The sequence below is a fragment of the Marmota monax genome, unplaced genomic scaffold (assembly GCF_021218885.2).
Source record: "Marmota monax isolate L192 unplaced genomic scaffold, Marmota_monax_Labrador192_F-V1.1 WCK01_AAM20220418_F8-fsc00245, whole genome shotgun sequence".
Lineage (NCBI taxonomy): Eukaryota > Metazoa > Chordata > Mammalia > Rodentia > Sciuridae > Marmota > Marmota monax.
The window spans coordinates 1270385-1286817 of NW_026693895.1; the positions used below are offsets into that span (position 1 = coordinate 1270385).

The 16433-nt window shown below is 35.7% G+C and overlaps 1 protein-coding gene across 3 annotated transcripts in view; it reads left to right on the forward strand.

Moving 5' to 3' along the window:
- The window catches only part of Zc3h6 (zinc finger CCCH-type containing 6), a 65735-nt gene that overhangs the window by 1750 nt on the left and 47552 nt on the right, over nt 1-16433 (forward strand). The window contains exons 1-2 of one of the 3 annotated variants that reach the window (XM_058585167.1): nt 9501-10735; nt 10844-10920. The exons of 1 other annotated variant lie outside the window; for it this stretch is intronic. The gene's annotated coding sequence lies outside the window, so the exon portion shown is untranslated. Of the gene's footprint in view, nt 1-9500; nt 10921-16433 lie in introns of those variants that run through there. One more of the 3 variants, XM_058585166.1, reaches the window with a different exon arrangement.

The following is a 16433-nucleotide window of genomic DNA, read 5'->3' on the forward strand; positions in this document are numbered from 1 at the left end:
TTAAGTTTTGGTTAAATTTCAAGTTCCCATTCACATCTTAATCATTTAGAAAGGGGGGCTTCCTTCATTAAAACTATTGGAACAAAATCCCTTGCATCTGATTCTTATTTAGAATATTATTTTGAAAATCTAGACCCTCACCATTAAGCCATTGTGATTAGAATTAGTCAAAAGTATACATAGAGTTTATATAAGAATTGCTGAAGTTTACCTGTGGAGTAATGTGATGTGCTTGTGTAAAGCATTGCAAACACTTTTTTTTTTTTTTTAAACCTAGAAGCAAAAATCACAAACATCATTGAAATCTGAAATATATAAATATTTGGCATTCTTAAGAAACTTAAAAAGTGTGAAACAACTTGAGTACTATAATAATAAAAGTAGATCCCCAGAAGACAAGTCAATCAAATGTGTTGTAATTTTTAGAAAGTAATGTGCACTCTGAAAATTATAGTTGCATAAGCTTGCACTTGACACATTCTTTATGATTTTTTAGCATTATCATAATTTTTTTTGGGGGGTCCCACTGGTAATGAACCCAGGTCCTTGCACTTTCTTAGGCTCTACCACTGAACTTCATCCCCAGCCCAACATTCATTATCAGAAAATTCTTGGAATGGTTAAATAATAACCTTGAAAAGTTTCCCACTCTGAATATTTGGACAAACCAATGATGGAGTTTCTTTAATGAAGCCTAAAATTTAATACTTTTATATGAACGAAGGAAATCTGTTCTCATCTGTTAGTGGACAAAGTAGCTTCAACATGTAGAATTGTATATTCTATATAATGAAGAAACCATATCACCAAATTTAGGGATCAAAATTATTTTGCAAGTAAAGAACTGTGATTCCAGATATTAGAAAGTATTTGAAAATTTAAAATAACTGATTTAGAGGTTAAAATGAAAACTTTAAAAGAATTCTTTATAAGGTGTGTGAACAGCTTAGTATTAGGAACTAAAGATTAATAGTAGTGATGTTTAGCCTATTGTTTTAAATTAGAACTAAGAAAATATTTTCTAGTTAGCTCCATTTTAACTTATGCAGTTAAGCAAAAAGAGGTTTTTTCCCCCATACCTTTTGTCAAAGACAAAATAACTACATATAAAAACAGTGAACAAGAAGTCAGGAGAAGGTTTTATTTAGCTCTAGCTTTGCAACCACTTAGCTTTATGAACTTGAGCAGGCCTAATTTCTTAATTGATAAGATGGTTCTACCAGAAATTTTCAAGTTCTATAGATTAGTATTTCTCAGCCTTCCCTGGGAGTAATGATGCTGCTTCCATTGATCTGGACCTCAGCCAGGATTTTAAGATTTTTGAAAAGCTGTCCAGGAAATTCTAATATGTGCCAAACTAAAAACTAGTGTATTAGGTCAACCAGTATTTCCCAACATTAGCTTGTCAGACTCATTTTGATCAAGAACAAAGATTTTGTCCTGCCCAAAGCAATAGAATCAATCTCTAGAGTAGGTTTGTGGTAATCTGTATTTCTAACAAGCATCTAAATGATTCTTAAGTAATTTGGGGGAAAATGAACTCATCTGTGGATTCCTCAAATATTCTGGGCTTCTGTATTTAACTATTTTATAATAGAAATTTCTGTGAATTAGGTGAAGGGTATATAAAATTTGGTATATAGAGCTAGGTATTATCCCAAGGATTCTTTTGATAGTTGTGAAAATTTAAGGTATATTGCATGTGCAGAAAAAAAGCAAAATCTGATTATATTATGGATTTTATATACAAATTTGAGTATTATAATTTTCAGGAGAATTGAGATTCTAAATGTAAATGGAATTCATAGAATGCAATTTTCTCTCCTTTGATTACTTTCTTGTACATGTTTTATATGGTGAATGTTTTGCACAAGATTTATTTGCCAAAATGCATTCTACAATCATGTATAACTAATTAGAACAAATAAATTTCCCAATTTTGCTTGAACATAAAAAAAAGTTTTATTTTCCAAATGAGTAACTTTTAAAAAATATCCATTTGGTGTACTTTCCTTTAAATAATTTTATACCTGGAGTGAAAACATTGCAGTTTATGAAGTGCTATTACAATAACACAACCTGTGAATAAGCTGGTAGATATGTAGACTGTTAGTATTCTACATAAGCCTGGAGCCTAGTTTCTAAAGGTCTTTAGAAATAATAGAGATGGAGAGAAAGAAGATAGGGAAAGCCAAAGGGAGGTAATCCTTGACTCTTCATTTCAATTCTTCTCTTTCATTCACTTTTCCAGGGCACAGTCCTAGCAACCCTTTCAGCTAGATGTTGACCCAATTAAAACAATTCACAAACAACTCTTTTGTTAAATGGTGCTGAGGATTGAACCTAGGACATCATGTATTCTCCCACTAGTGCTCCACCACTAAGCTACACCTCTCAACCCTACAAACAACTCTTGAAGATTAAATGCTGAGTCCCTACTTTGCACACATTTCCACAAAAGTAGGAAAAGATAAATATAACTCAAGTAATTTTTAGGTTGTTTTGAAATATGCTAATGGTAAAAAGTTTTGCAGGGCCCAGACCAAGAAAAAGCTAATTTTAGCATGAACTGGTTTAAGATCTTGTGATTCCCATTCTTCCTTTTTTAGTTGTTGATGGACCTTTATTTTATTTATTTACATGTGGTGCTGAGAATTGAATCTAGTGCCTCAGGTATGCTAGGCAAGTGCTCTACCACTGAGATACAGCCCCAGCTGATTCCCACTCTTTTTTTTTAATATCTCTATTTTGCATTTATGACGAGCTGGTGCCTTGTGCATGCTAGGCAAGTGCTCTACCACTGAGCTACAACCCCAGCCCCATGACTCCCATTCTTTAATTGATAGGAGGTATGGATAATACTTTCCTTTGGGAGACCATGTTATTCTTTGCCCATATGAGCAGTTTCCCTACTTTTTCTTCCCATTCTGCTTTCCTTCCTTCTGTAACACACAAATAACAAAACTTCAACTAGTCAGGTTTATGGTTTATATGCCTTCCCAGCCCTGCAGATGGATTGAGGTCTTGAGACAACTGGAGAATCTGAGGAAATGAGGATGGAGATTATTATGCTCTCAACATTTGTGATGGGGCTTTCATTTCATCCTTGCATTAATTTGATAATTATAGTAGTATTATAATGTTCAGTGATTTGTCCAGGATCCCACAGATACAGCCCTGTAACAATCCAAGTATGTAAACTACTTGCACTGTTATTTTTTACTCTTTGTTAAATTTGCAAAGGGAAGTAATGGAATAGGTTCTGGCCTTTAATTCTTGAATAGTTTGGAATTTTAATGAGGCATATTTGAGGGAGCCCTCCATTTTGAATAAAATCTGGTTTTGATCCTGATCTTTTTTCTAACTTGGTTAGTATGCTCCTATTTTTCGTAATTTACTTTTCTCGTTTGTGAAATAGTTAGTTGAATTAGATCATCTCTAATTTTCCTTTTCACTTGAAAACTCAATTTAATTTTAAAAATTGAAGATGCCTTTTCTCAGGTTAGAATTCACTTTATACTCTATACAACATCTGATACATAAATTAGTATGGTTAGTGGTGTAATTGCCTTTCCTAAGTAGGCATGAGTAGCCATTAGCTTATACATGATTCTCGAACCCACTTGATTTGACTGTTGTTGAAATTATCAAAGTGAGTTTCTCTTTAGCAGGTTCAGGTTTGATGTTAGAAAGCACTATGACTCACAAGAAGATATTTTCTTTTCCCCAATCCCTTTAAATTTTTTTTTTTTTTAGTTGTAGATGGACACAATACCTTTATTTTATTTGTTTTTATTTTTATGTGGTGTCAGGGATTAAACCCAGTGCCTCACACATGCTAGGCAAACGCTCTACCACTGTGCCACAACCCAGGCCCTTCCCCAACCTCTTTAAACATTATTTCATTCTTTTAAAAATATTATTCATTGGGCTGGGGATATAGCTCAGTTGGTAAAGTGCTTGCCTTGCATGCACAAGGCCCTGGATTCAATACCCAGCACCACAACCAAAAAAAATAATATATATATATATATATATATGTGTGTGTGTGTGTGTGTGTATATATATATATGTATATATATATATATATATATATATATATGTATAAATAAATTAACTTTTCTTTCAACAGACTTATAGAATTTCTACTCTGATAAGAATGGTATTAAACAGTGGTGAAATAAATTTGAGTACAGCATCATGAACCTGCTTTCTAGGATCTTACAATTTAGTCAGAGAAACAGACTGCTAACTACGTAGGGCACCAGTAGCATGCTAGAGGTGTGAGCTGAGAGTCATGGTGGTAGAGTTGAGGGCTTTGGTCATTGCAGAGTAGCTAGGTCTGGAGGATGAATAAAAGTATGGCCAAGTGGAGGTTTTAGTATGTATGAAAAGCACTGAGAAAGGATGTGGCTTGAAGTGGTAGTGTGTGGAGAATGTACAACTACTTTGGGAAACAAGAGGCCTGATGCTTTGGGACCAGGCCCATCCCTTTAGAAAAATCAAAGTTTTTTAAGCAGGAGAATTCCAGCTGCATATTTTTGGTATGTTACTCTGTGGTTTGGAGGAAGTGGTCTACAGGGAGGGGAGATCAGTAGAAGGAAAACAAGTCAAGAGGCTTTTGGGGAACACACCAATAAGGAAAATAATCCTTACCATAAAGAGCTTATGTTTTCTTGAGAGGACAAAAAAACATATGTTTAGATGGTGGTTAAGCAGAAAAGGAGATCAAGTCCTGTAGGTATAGGTGGGATATTTCTATTTTCCTTGATTATTTTTTTAAATATTTTTTTTAGTTGTACTTGGACACAATACTTTTACTTTATTTATTTATGTTTATGTGGTGCTGAGGATGGAACCCAGGGCCTCTCACCCGTGCTAGATGAGCGCTCTACTGCTGAGCCACAACCCCAGCCCCAAGGAGATATTTCTATTTTTCAGTAGGATGTTTGGAGAAACACTTACTGAAATAATATTTGAGCAAAATCCAAAATATGAGAGCAATACAGGGCCAGGATATAAGGGTAAAGAGCCTTCCAAATAAGGGAAGGGGTGGTAGAAAAAGCCTGGATCCAGGAATGATCCTGATGTGATTAGAGAAAAAAAAAAAAAACAACATGGGAACATGTTAGTAAAGGAGAATAAGCAAGGGGAGAGAAATAGAGATGATGTGTTGGGTACTGGGAGGTTGTAAGGCCTTGTAAGCCATCATAGGACTTTGGATTTCACCCAGATATGGAGCCCCTGGGGGACTGAACAGATGAGGGACAAGATCATGCAATGTACATGAGTAGTATTAAAGGTGACACATGATGGCTTAGGCCCGGGAGTAAAGATGGTTGGATTTGGGTATGGTTTGATTGGAGGTAGAACCCATAGGATTGCTGTTGGAAAGAATGAGCCACAGCTGTTGTAGAAGTCTAGAAATGAGTTGATGAAGACCTCATCAAAAGCATTGGCAATGAGGGAGCAGCCACAAGGAAGAATTCATGGGTGATTTCTTAGCATTGGTAGAATTAGAGATAATTAGCTGAGAGTTTTTAGCTGAGATGTTAGTTGAAATGAATGTGACCATCCAGGTAGGCATGTATCCTCAGTCATGGAGAAAAGGGTAGAAGGTTCTAGAAGCCAAAGGAGGAGAAAGTTTCAAGGAAGGAATGATCATATAGCAATAAAGGAAATTAAGGGTTAAAAATAAGTCACTGGATATAATTTATCTTAAGTGAGCCCCATTTTTATATTTGAATGTGAGGGCCCTGCAGGGTTTTCAAACTGATGGCCTTCCTCCGACTCAGAATGTATATACACCATTGTTTGCCTGACACAATGTTTTAAAATATTGGTGTTTGAATGCTTTTAAGGTTTGACTTGTGTTTTCTCCTCTCCACAGTTTTTTCACTCATATGTACTCTGCAAACTCATCATCCAAAGTGTACATCTCTCATTTAGGTGACCTGCCTGACCACTGTAGGCATTTGAGTTTGTGATTCTTTGTGATGCATTAGCTTTCACCTGGACAAACTGCCTAGGAAAAGACCTCCCGTGGGTGGGTGACCTGGAGTTGACCAGGTCAAACCTTCAGTCCAGGGCTGCCAGCATATTTTGTGCATCAGTCAGCCTGTTGTCATGCAGCTAGTGGCCCTGTCTTAGTTTTTCAGATTCAGAAACTGATCAGCCTTAGGGCTGTTCATTTGGAAATGTTAAATGCATGCTCAAAGCTCACAGGTATTATTTTGCTTCATGTGAATTATTTAATCATCACAACAACCCTAGGAAGAAGGGCCTGTTATTAGTCTCCCTTTTGTACAGAAGAGGAAGCAGAATGAGGAAATAGATATGAAGGGACTGATAAATTCCCCAAGGTCACAAATATATCAGTAGGAACTAATTTCAGAGCCCACATTTATACCAATATACATTCCCATAACAAGAGAATTACACACAAGAATGCCAGGTGAATCATATGAAATGAGGACTATGTGTTTGCAATCAGAGAGTGTCTTTTCTCCATATAAAATGCTATTAGGAAAACCAGATTATCAAGAGTTGCCTAATTAGCAAGAGTATGGGATTAGAACAAAAGAGTCAGTTATAAATGATGGAAAGTTTAAATGGCATCAGACTCTGATACAAAGTCACATTCTCATCTCCAGAATGTACCTGTTAAGCAGTTATTTGCATCTCTTTGTCTTACAGGGCATCTCTTCTCCTGGGTAGTGCTTATGGGGGCATTGCTCACTTTGTCATTACGGTTCTCTTTCATTGTTTCCATTTCTGGTAAATACAATTCCCTGCATTGCATGTTAATATTTTAACTTTAGTTGTGGTCTTTGATTTGATCCTGTGTACCTAATTTCCTAATATCTGTTATGGCTTATCTTTTTTTTTGGTTTTATGGTTGACTTCTTGAGGACATTCTTAGTCCCAATACTTCCTGGGGGTGGTTGGGTTCTGGGAGGTATTATTGGAACGCTGATGTCAACCAGTGTAGTCACTAAATGATTTTAACAATTGTAGCAGGTTATTATTACTTTTGACAAATAATCATTTTATGTGTTTCACTTGTTTTAATGTGAGTTCTGTCTTTGTATAACTGTTTTAATACTTAAGCCTGAGTATATCATATCCACATTTTTTTTTTGGTACCTGGCATTGAACACAGGGGCTCTTAACCACTAAGCCACATCCCCATTCCTTTTTATTTTTTATTTTGAGACAGGATCTCACTGAGTTGCTGACACTGGCTTTGAACTTGTGATCCTCTTGCCTCAGCCTCCGGAGCCACTGGGATTTAGAGGCATGCATCACTGTACCTGATTCATACCCACATTCTTTTTTTTTATTTGTTTGTTTTTTTTTCATACCCACATTCTTAAGCGGAAAATAAATGAACAGATCAAGTCCCAAGTAGTTTTTAAAGAGCCATAAGTTTATTATTAAAAGTATTACATAAAACTACATAATAGTCAATCACAACCTGTTCATACAGTTGGTGCAAAAATAAAGAACCTAGGGCTGGGATTGCGGTTCAGTGGTAGAGCACTCGCCTGGCATGTGTGAGGCCCTGGGTTCAATCCTCAGCACCACATAAAAATAAATAATAAATAAAGGAATTGTGTCTGACTACAACTAAAAAAAATATTAAAAAAATAAAGAACCTAGATTTGGAACTCTCATGATACACAATATAGTACATATATCACAATTTATAATTCACATACTTCACTTGGTACATATAGGCAGAGCAGCTATTAATATCTTCATTTTATAGTTTAGGTAACAGACTCTGAGACTAAACAACTTGTATGAGATGACTGAGCAGCTTGATGAGAACCACAACCTCTTTGTGGCATTTCCCTACTTTTCCTACTACTTCAAAATGGTAGTTACTCTGGTATCAGATACTAGATTGGGATATTGGACACTTGTTAATGTGTCCAGTTTTTTTTTTATATTAATGAATCATAATTCATCCTAGGTTATTATAAATTGATGTCACATCACAATTTTGCCTAAATCACAGTAAAATATGCACTTTTCTAAATTAAAATAGTCAAAATTAAATTTATAAAGAATGTTAATTATCTTCACATTATATTTTTAAGAGAATGTGAAGTCAGTTAAATCTAGCTAACTTACATCTGCAAGTTCTTAGCTTAGACAACAGGAATTCTAGCGTGTACAAATTTTAGCCTTTTAAGGGAATTCATTAAAAATACATAAAGAACTAACACCTCTTTTGCTTGAGTTTTCCCTGCTTACTGGCGATTGACAATAAAATGTTGCTGGATTCCTGATGTGTGGGAGGTTGAGTTCTTTATAACCTTTGCTGTTAGACCTGTAAAGGTGATTGTGGGTTGATTTCTGCATTCTTGAAATAAATAACATTCTGTTTGAAAATTATATTTTGTATAAATACATCAAAATGGAAGTGAATAACTCATTAACATAAGAAGTACCTACATATTTGGCAGTACATATATTGTACCATATATCCTCCCCTCTTTTTTTTAAATGCCAAATGGCCAGGTGTGAAAACCAACAGATGCTGAAAGCTGGAGCTAAAGTCAGTATGCTCATCACAGAGAAAACTTTTGGCATATGTGAATAAATATGAATTGTTGTCCCAGAAGTTCTTATCATTTATTTTTGGAAATTTTGTTAGTCTCGTTTTATTTTTACTTATTTATTTTTTGTGGTACTGGAGGTTGAACCTGGCAATTCACTCAGTTATATTGAGCTATATCCCTAACCTCTTTTATTTTATTTTGTCTTGCTAAGTTACCCAGGCTGGCCTCAAACTTGAGATCCTCCTGCTTCAGCCTTCCAGTGACTGGGATTATAGGCATGTACAACCAGACCTAGCAGTCTCATTTTAAAAGTAGGAAATTATAGTACAATAACAATAATTTCTTAGTGTTGCCAATTGCTAGATTGTTCTTGTGATTGTTTTAATGCACATGATAGATATTAAATAGAAGATCTGTTTTATTTCCAACAAAATCATTGGAAGAACCTTTTTCCTGTAACATCTTTGTGTGTGTGTGTGTGTGTGTGTGTGTAATATCTGGAAAGGATTATATGATACATAACTTTCAAGGTTCTCTCCTTACAGAATTTTGAAGTGGTAAAGTTAACATTGCTTTTAATTCATCCAAAAAACGTGAAGAGTCCTGAAGTATAAGGTTTTTTGGTTTATTTGGTTTGGGTTTTTTTTTTTTAATTAATGGGATAAAATAATTTAAAGATAGTTTTTAGAAGTGTTATGAAAAGTAACATACCAGACAATTGAACAAATTAGAATTATGATAATATCTATTATTATTCATTTTTCATAAAAATTTTATCATCACTTGTTAACTAATAAAGGATATACTTCCTGAAGTCATTAGCTAACTCAATTTTACTGCACTCTTTTTATTTGCCTATTTAAAAAATTAATTTCCTTTTTACACAAAATCATTGTGACATTTTCCTTTTGCATTAATGTATATTTATGCTTCATCTAATTAATGAAATTTCAGCCTATAAAGCACACAAAGAGATTTTCATTTCAAGTTGTGCCTAAACATCTTAATTTTAAAAATGAATACTGATTGTAAATCTAAATGACATGAATTTTTCATATTTGATATAATAGTACCATATGATTAGGCAATCCCTGATTATGTGACATTCTGGCATAAGAGAAATGACTTAGACCAAGGCAGATTTGGAGAAGCTCGCTTTAGCTTAATACTTGGGCCAAAGTCTAATTTGGAATATGGGAGTCTTTCAGTGTAGCTTCTGAACAGTGCATAGCATGATATGATGTACTAGAAGTGCCTGGAGGAACAGACTAACTTTGCCTACCCTGCTTCCTTTCTGCTTTTACCTGTTCTAGATATTTTTTCACTGTTATTTTCCAAAGGAAAAAATGAGAAATTACTCCATAGAATCCCTGCTGCTTGGATTTATAGCCTTTCCCATTTCCATTTTATGAAAGTACCTGCAGTCTAGTATACATGTTCTATTCAGACTTTTAGATTTCTGATAAAACGTAAGAGGAAAAGAAACTTCAGCTGAGGGTTGTCTCTAGGAACTATGCTAGGGGATTACCTAAATTGATTTTGCTTAATCCTTCAATCGCTTTACGATGGTAAAGACAATTGATGAATCTCATTCTGTAGAGAAGACTGGATAAGAGAGGAGTAGGATAATTTGTCAGGTTTTTATAGATAGTATATGATTGGGAAGTAGAATTTAAACACAATGATTTTAGAGTTTTTTAATCATCTATCTCACTTTGATTTTTTAAAAGTAATCAGTTTGAACATGCCACAAGTTGAAAGCAGTGTTTTGCTTAACACTTCTATTTTAATTTCCAGGTTCAGGTGACCTCATTTTGCCAGAATCCTGGGTGCTCCTTAGTTGAGAGAGTTTTTTGTTTTTTGTTTGGATCTTCTTTAACTGTAGGTGGAAATTGCTATTCTGGCAACACTTAACCTCACTCTATTCTATTCTTTCTCATGGATGTTGGTGCTTAGCTTTTTTGTTTGTTTGTTTTAATTGAATTGCAAGTCCTAGAATTAATAACATAACAGTTTTTATTTCTTCCAGCATTCTTCTTTTTTGGCTTCTTCTGACTTATATGGAGGCAGATTTTACATAGTGAGCTGTTACTTAATCTGTATCAACTTTTCATCAACTTCTCTGGGACCCAGAAATGAAATAAGGAGACCCATTTTCCACTTTTGTATGATTTGATTTTTTAAAAAATTTTGGTACTTGGGATTAAACCCAAGGGCACTTTACAACTGAATTACATATTCAATCCTTTTTTAATTTTTTTATTTTGAGACAGGGTCTTGCTAAGTTGCTGAGGCTGGCCTTGAATTTGTGACCCTCCTGCTTCAGCCTCCTGAGTTGCTGGGATTACAGGTGTGCACCACTGCTCCTTGTCTCTTTTTACCTCTTTAAAAAAGTGTTTGCTAAAAGGTTTGGACTAATGTTCTTTGAGCACTTGAAAAAAAAAAGTGTTCAATAAAAAGAAAACTCTATAGCATCTTAGAAGTCCAAATCCCTTGTCAACTGGTCTACTCTGGAGGCTGCCTAATAAACCCTAATAATTCTGGAGGAATTAAAGCAATTTATGTTTAGTTTATGATCCAGTGACATTAGCCTTGTCTCAGTTCCTGTGGTATGTCATGCTTTCTTCACAGAAATATCTCACAGAAGTTTCCTCTGTGTGCAGAGGTCTTTCTCCCTGCGCCTGTCACTCAGGTTAATGCCCATTTCAGTTCATCCCTGCTTCCTCAGGGAAAGCATTCCAGACTTTTCTGACAGGTGGCTTCCCCCTGCTGCAGTGCTCTGAGGGCACCGTTTCCTCCTTCATATACTTGTATGGTTATTAATTTTGTATTTATTTGTGTGATTCTTTGATTGCTCTTTCCCATCACTAGATTAAAAATTTTATGAGAGAAGAAACCATGTCTCTTTGTTGTTGTGTTGTATGTCATTTATCATTGTCTCCCTACTGAGAAGGTGGTGAATAAATACATGTTAAATGAAAAAAATGGCTTTTTTGTTTTATTTTTTTTAAAGCTGGAGAGGTAAAATTCTTCTATACATACAGTTTTTAGAATTGCTAGTCCAGATGTTGTAGATTTTGTCCCTGGACTAAGAACATCAGACAGTTGTATGCTTAGACAGTTTTACTTTGTTTTCTCATATTGTTTCTTCTTAATTGAATCTTGGCAGTCTGTCCTTGGCTCAAATTGGGATATGTTGTGAGCATTATCATATCAAGTATACAGTATATAGTAACTTTTCAGGTAATATTTATGAGGACTCAGAAATTTCTTTGTTATTTCAAGAAAAAAATGCTACTCTTGGAGTAAATGTTCTCTTTTCTTGGAGGCACTGTTGTCTTATGCCTATCTTTCTGAAGCTCAGAGCCATATCTGTAGTTTGCATTTAAAAATTAGGGTTTCTGGGTTCACTTATCTCAGCCATAGCCTCATCTTAATTTTTAGAATTTTAACTGTGATTTATTTACATGTTTTATAGTTTCTTTAATGAAAGACTATTAATACCTTTCTAGGAATAATGCAAATGCCATCATATCTTAAAAAAACAAAAGCCATATTAATGGTGCTTGCTGGGCAAGAAATGAATTCAGTGTGTCTCTTCATACTGGGCACTAGAAATTTTTCCCTTTGATCGTTTTTCTGCTCATGTCGTGAAAGCACAGGCATTGCTTCAAGAGATCTGAACTAGGATATGAGTATCAGGCACACCTTGGGACACACATGCTGGAAACCCTTCATCCTGTAGATACAGAACAAGGAAGTTGTGTGTTCACTGCTGTGCAGGATCTAACTGAAGGCCTTGCACTTAGCCTGACTGGATATCAGAGCCCCTTTATTTTCCTTCATTTACAAAATAAATGTAGCAAGATCCCAGCTTCTCATCAAGACCCCCCCTTTATATATACATATATGCATATAATATATATGTATATATAAAAATATATAATAAGTTTGCTTGGATCTTGCTAAATTGCTGAGGCTGGCCTCAAACTTTTGATCCTCCTGTCTTATCCTCCTGAATCACTGGGATTACAGGCATGTGCCATGCATCTGGCTTGACAAATTTTCAAGTTATATGACCTCAATCCAGGGTCAGTATTCTTTGAGACACTCCTAGGGAAGCATGTTCTCCTGAAAGCCTTGAGAAGGAAATACATAAACTGCTCTATTATGTTGGTACAGAGAGTTAATGTAACAAGTTATTGTGTAAGTTAGGTTTTGATGAAACAAATATGAGTAAATAAATATGTTACTGATTTAAGAAATAAAGATTAGGAAGGCCACATATATTTTAAAAAACAAAAGAGTTATTACTTGTAACAGAAGTAAGAATTCTCACTGGGCATGGTGGCACAAGCCTATAATCCCAGGAGAGGCTGAGGCAATAGAACAGCAATTTGAAAACCAGCCTCAGCAACTTAGTGAGGTCCTGAGCAACTTGGTGAGACCCTGTCTCAAAATAAAATATATAAGCCAAGTGCGGTGGCATGTGCTTGTAATCCCAACAGCTCAGGAGACCGAGACAGGAGAATCTTGGGTTCGAAGCCAGCCTCAGCAACGGTGAGACGCTAAGCAACTCAGTGAGACCCTGTCTCTAATAAAATACAATCCCTGAGTTCAATCCCTGGAACCAAAGTAAATAAATAAATAAAATATATAAAAAGGCAGAGAGCTGGGGATGTGGCTCAGTGGTTAAGCACCCCTGGATTCAAATCCCAGTACAAAACAAAACAAAAAAGAAGAAAGAATTCTCAGTTATCTCTAGGGTAGAGATATCTTACATAAAATTAAGTGATTTTTGCAAAGGTTGTTATAGGACTGTGGAGGGTTACACCCTGTCTCAAAATGAAAAATTAAAAAAGGGCTGGGGATGTGTCTCATTGGTTAAGTGCCTCTGAGTTCAATCCCTAGTACCAAATATAGATAAATAAAAACAAAGAGCTGAGGATGTAGTTCAGTGGTAGAATGCCTTGAGTTTGATCCCTAGGACTGAAAAACAGTATGCTGTGTGTATGTATGTATGAATAATATTGCTCATATTTTTGTATTAAGTCTCATTCCTGAAGGAATCTATATTTGAGTTGAGATGTGAGGCTTTGACAGATTCTGAGATTGGCTTGAAGAGTAAAACCAGTCAAGTAAAAATTATATTAACTGTAGATAGTCAAAAAGGTAAAATTTCTGCTAGCTATAAATATATTTCAGAGGGTGTAAGAATATAGTGGATAAAAGATAAAGTTGTAGATGCTCCTCAGATTGTTCCTGTGGTAATTTGTAAAAAGAAGCTATTTCTGAAGCTATAAAGGATAAATGAATTAAGTAAGATAAGCCATCTAGGATGTAAATATCCAAGGTCCAGTTTGGGGATAAACATAAAATCTCAAAAATTCATGTTAAGTTGTTGTCATGGCCTCACTATGACCAGATAATGTTTTCCTTGAAGGAAAATATGTAGTTTGGAGATGTAGGCTAGGGAGGGAGTTTAGGATTTACGAGGACCATTCATTTTTTTAAAATTATTATTAGTTGTTCAAAACATTACATAGCTCTTGACATATCATATTTCATACATTTGATTCAAGTGGGTTATGAACTCCCATTTTTACCCTGTATACAGATTGCAGAATCACATTGTTTATACATCCACGTTTTTTTTTTTTTTTTTTAAAGAGAGGGGGGAGAGAGAGAGAGAGAGAATTTTTTAATATTTTTTTAGTTATTGGCGGACACAACATCTTTGTTTGTATGTGGTGCTGAGGATCGAACCCAGGCCGCACGCATGCCAGGCGAGCGCGCTACCGCTTGAGCCACATCCCCAGCCCCTACATCCACGTTTTTACATACTGCCATACTAGTGTCCGTTGTATTCTGCTGCCTTTTCATAAACTGCATATGTTGAGAGAAGACAGAGTAGGCATGGGAAAAGTCTTAGCTGAGCTAGTTATCCGTCAAGCATGTTGACTGGTTGAACCAGTAGGATTCCGACACTTGTTACATGGACAATAGAGGCACAGCCTGCCTAGTGTCAGCTGCCCGAGTCTCTTTTCCCACAAGACAACACCAAACCTGAAGGAGTCAGATGATCTGCAGCATGTGTGGTGGGCACTCTGTTGTTGAGGAGCTGTTTCCATACTAAAGCTAAACACTTTTCTTAGCCTGTTTCCTTACTAAAGCTAAACACTTATCCTGCAGCTGTGGTAAATCTCAGACCTCATTGGAAGCCAGGAGTGTGGATGAGAAACTGCCTCCCAGCAGCCTCCCACAAACTAGGGAGGTGGGCGAGGTACAGCCTGGTAGTAGAATCATGCCATATCTGGAGGTCAGAGGCAGTCTGCCCAGGTTTAAGCCAGCCTGTGCTGAGCCTGACCTGTGTGACCTCTGTGGAGCTCATACAGTGCTGCAAGGCACTAGCATAAAGCCATTTTCTACCTTATCACCGTGGTGAGAGAGAAATGACAGCATAAATCAGTACAAAAGCATGGAAGAAAAGTGTCCCAAGTGGTGGTTTCAAGCATCTGGAAAGCCATGTTTTTCTGTTTTTAGGATAAGCATTTTGTTGTATTATGTTGTCTGCTTCTGGAGAAATCCTGACACAGGCACAAATTGTGGATATTGTGGTGATATGTCAGCCTGTCTCAGGAAGTTCATATTTGTAAGTAATGTCTTGTAATGGCATCCATCAGGAGTATGTGTAGTCTCTTACTGAGGCTTTTGCATTTCTTCCAGAAGACTCAGTTTCTGATCTGTAGTTTGTAAAAGGAGCCTTTAGGCAATCGTAAAGAAAAGGCAGAAACATAAGACTAAATGGTTCAGGTTAATTTATCTCAATAGCCAGCAATACCCAGAACGGTGAAAACTAGAATACCCCTGTTGAGACATATCAATTTATAAGGCTTTAGTGAGTAATTACCTTCAGAATAAGAACATGTGAATGGTGAGGATACTGACCAATTTCAGAGTCTTTTACTTATACCATTGCATATTATGGTTTTCTCTAATGTCTTCAATCTAGAATATAAGTCTAGAGAAAAAAATATTTTTTAAACTTCACTGAGATACAATTCACCCTTTAAACTATGTAATCCATTGGTTTCTAGTATATCTGGGGTTATGCAATCATTACCACTATCTAATTTTAGAACATTTTCATCACTTCCACAAAGAAACCCAGATCTGTTGATAATCAGTTCCCATTCTTCCCTCTAGTCTACCTGGCAACCTCTAATCTACTTTCTGTCTCTGTGGATTTGACTTAGAGATAAACTCTTTGAAAGGTAATTTTGTGTACTAACTGGATAGTTATTTACTGGTGTCTGGTACATGAACATGAATATGCCACTTTCCTGAAGAGAATATAATCACTCTTTTTTTAAAAAAATTATTTTTTAGTTATAGGTGGATACAATGTCTTTATTTTACTTTATGTGGTGCTGAGGATCGAACCCAGTACCTCACCCATGCTAGGGGAGCACTCTACCTCTGAGCCACAAACCCCAGTTCTATAATCACTCTTATTTCCATGTTAATAAGAAGTCCCATATATATATTTGACCTGGGAACTTCTCTTTTTGATTTATTAAGTTTTTAAAAACTATCTAGGTTTAGTAAACAAAATAGTGTTGAGCTCATTCAACATCTAGAGAATGCTAAGCATTTCTTGATTCTCTTATTCTCTTGTTTTATCTCAAGATCACAGGTTGGTATCTGACAAATTACTAGTTGCTCAATAGTAAAGAAAGCTTTATTTTATTTTGATGATGGCTGGAATTAGAATCCAACTTTCCTTCCACTAAGTCTTCTCTTTCCGTTATGTTATGCATACTTTCATATGTGCTCCAAACTTACTTTTTAAAGCATGTAGAA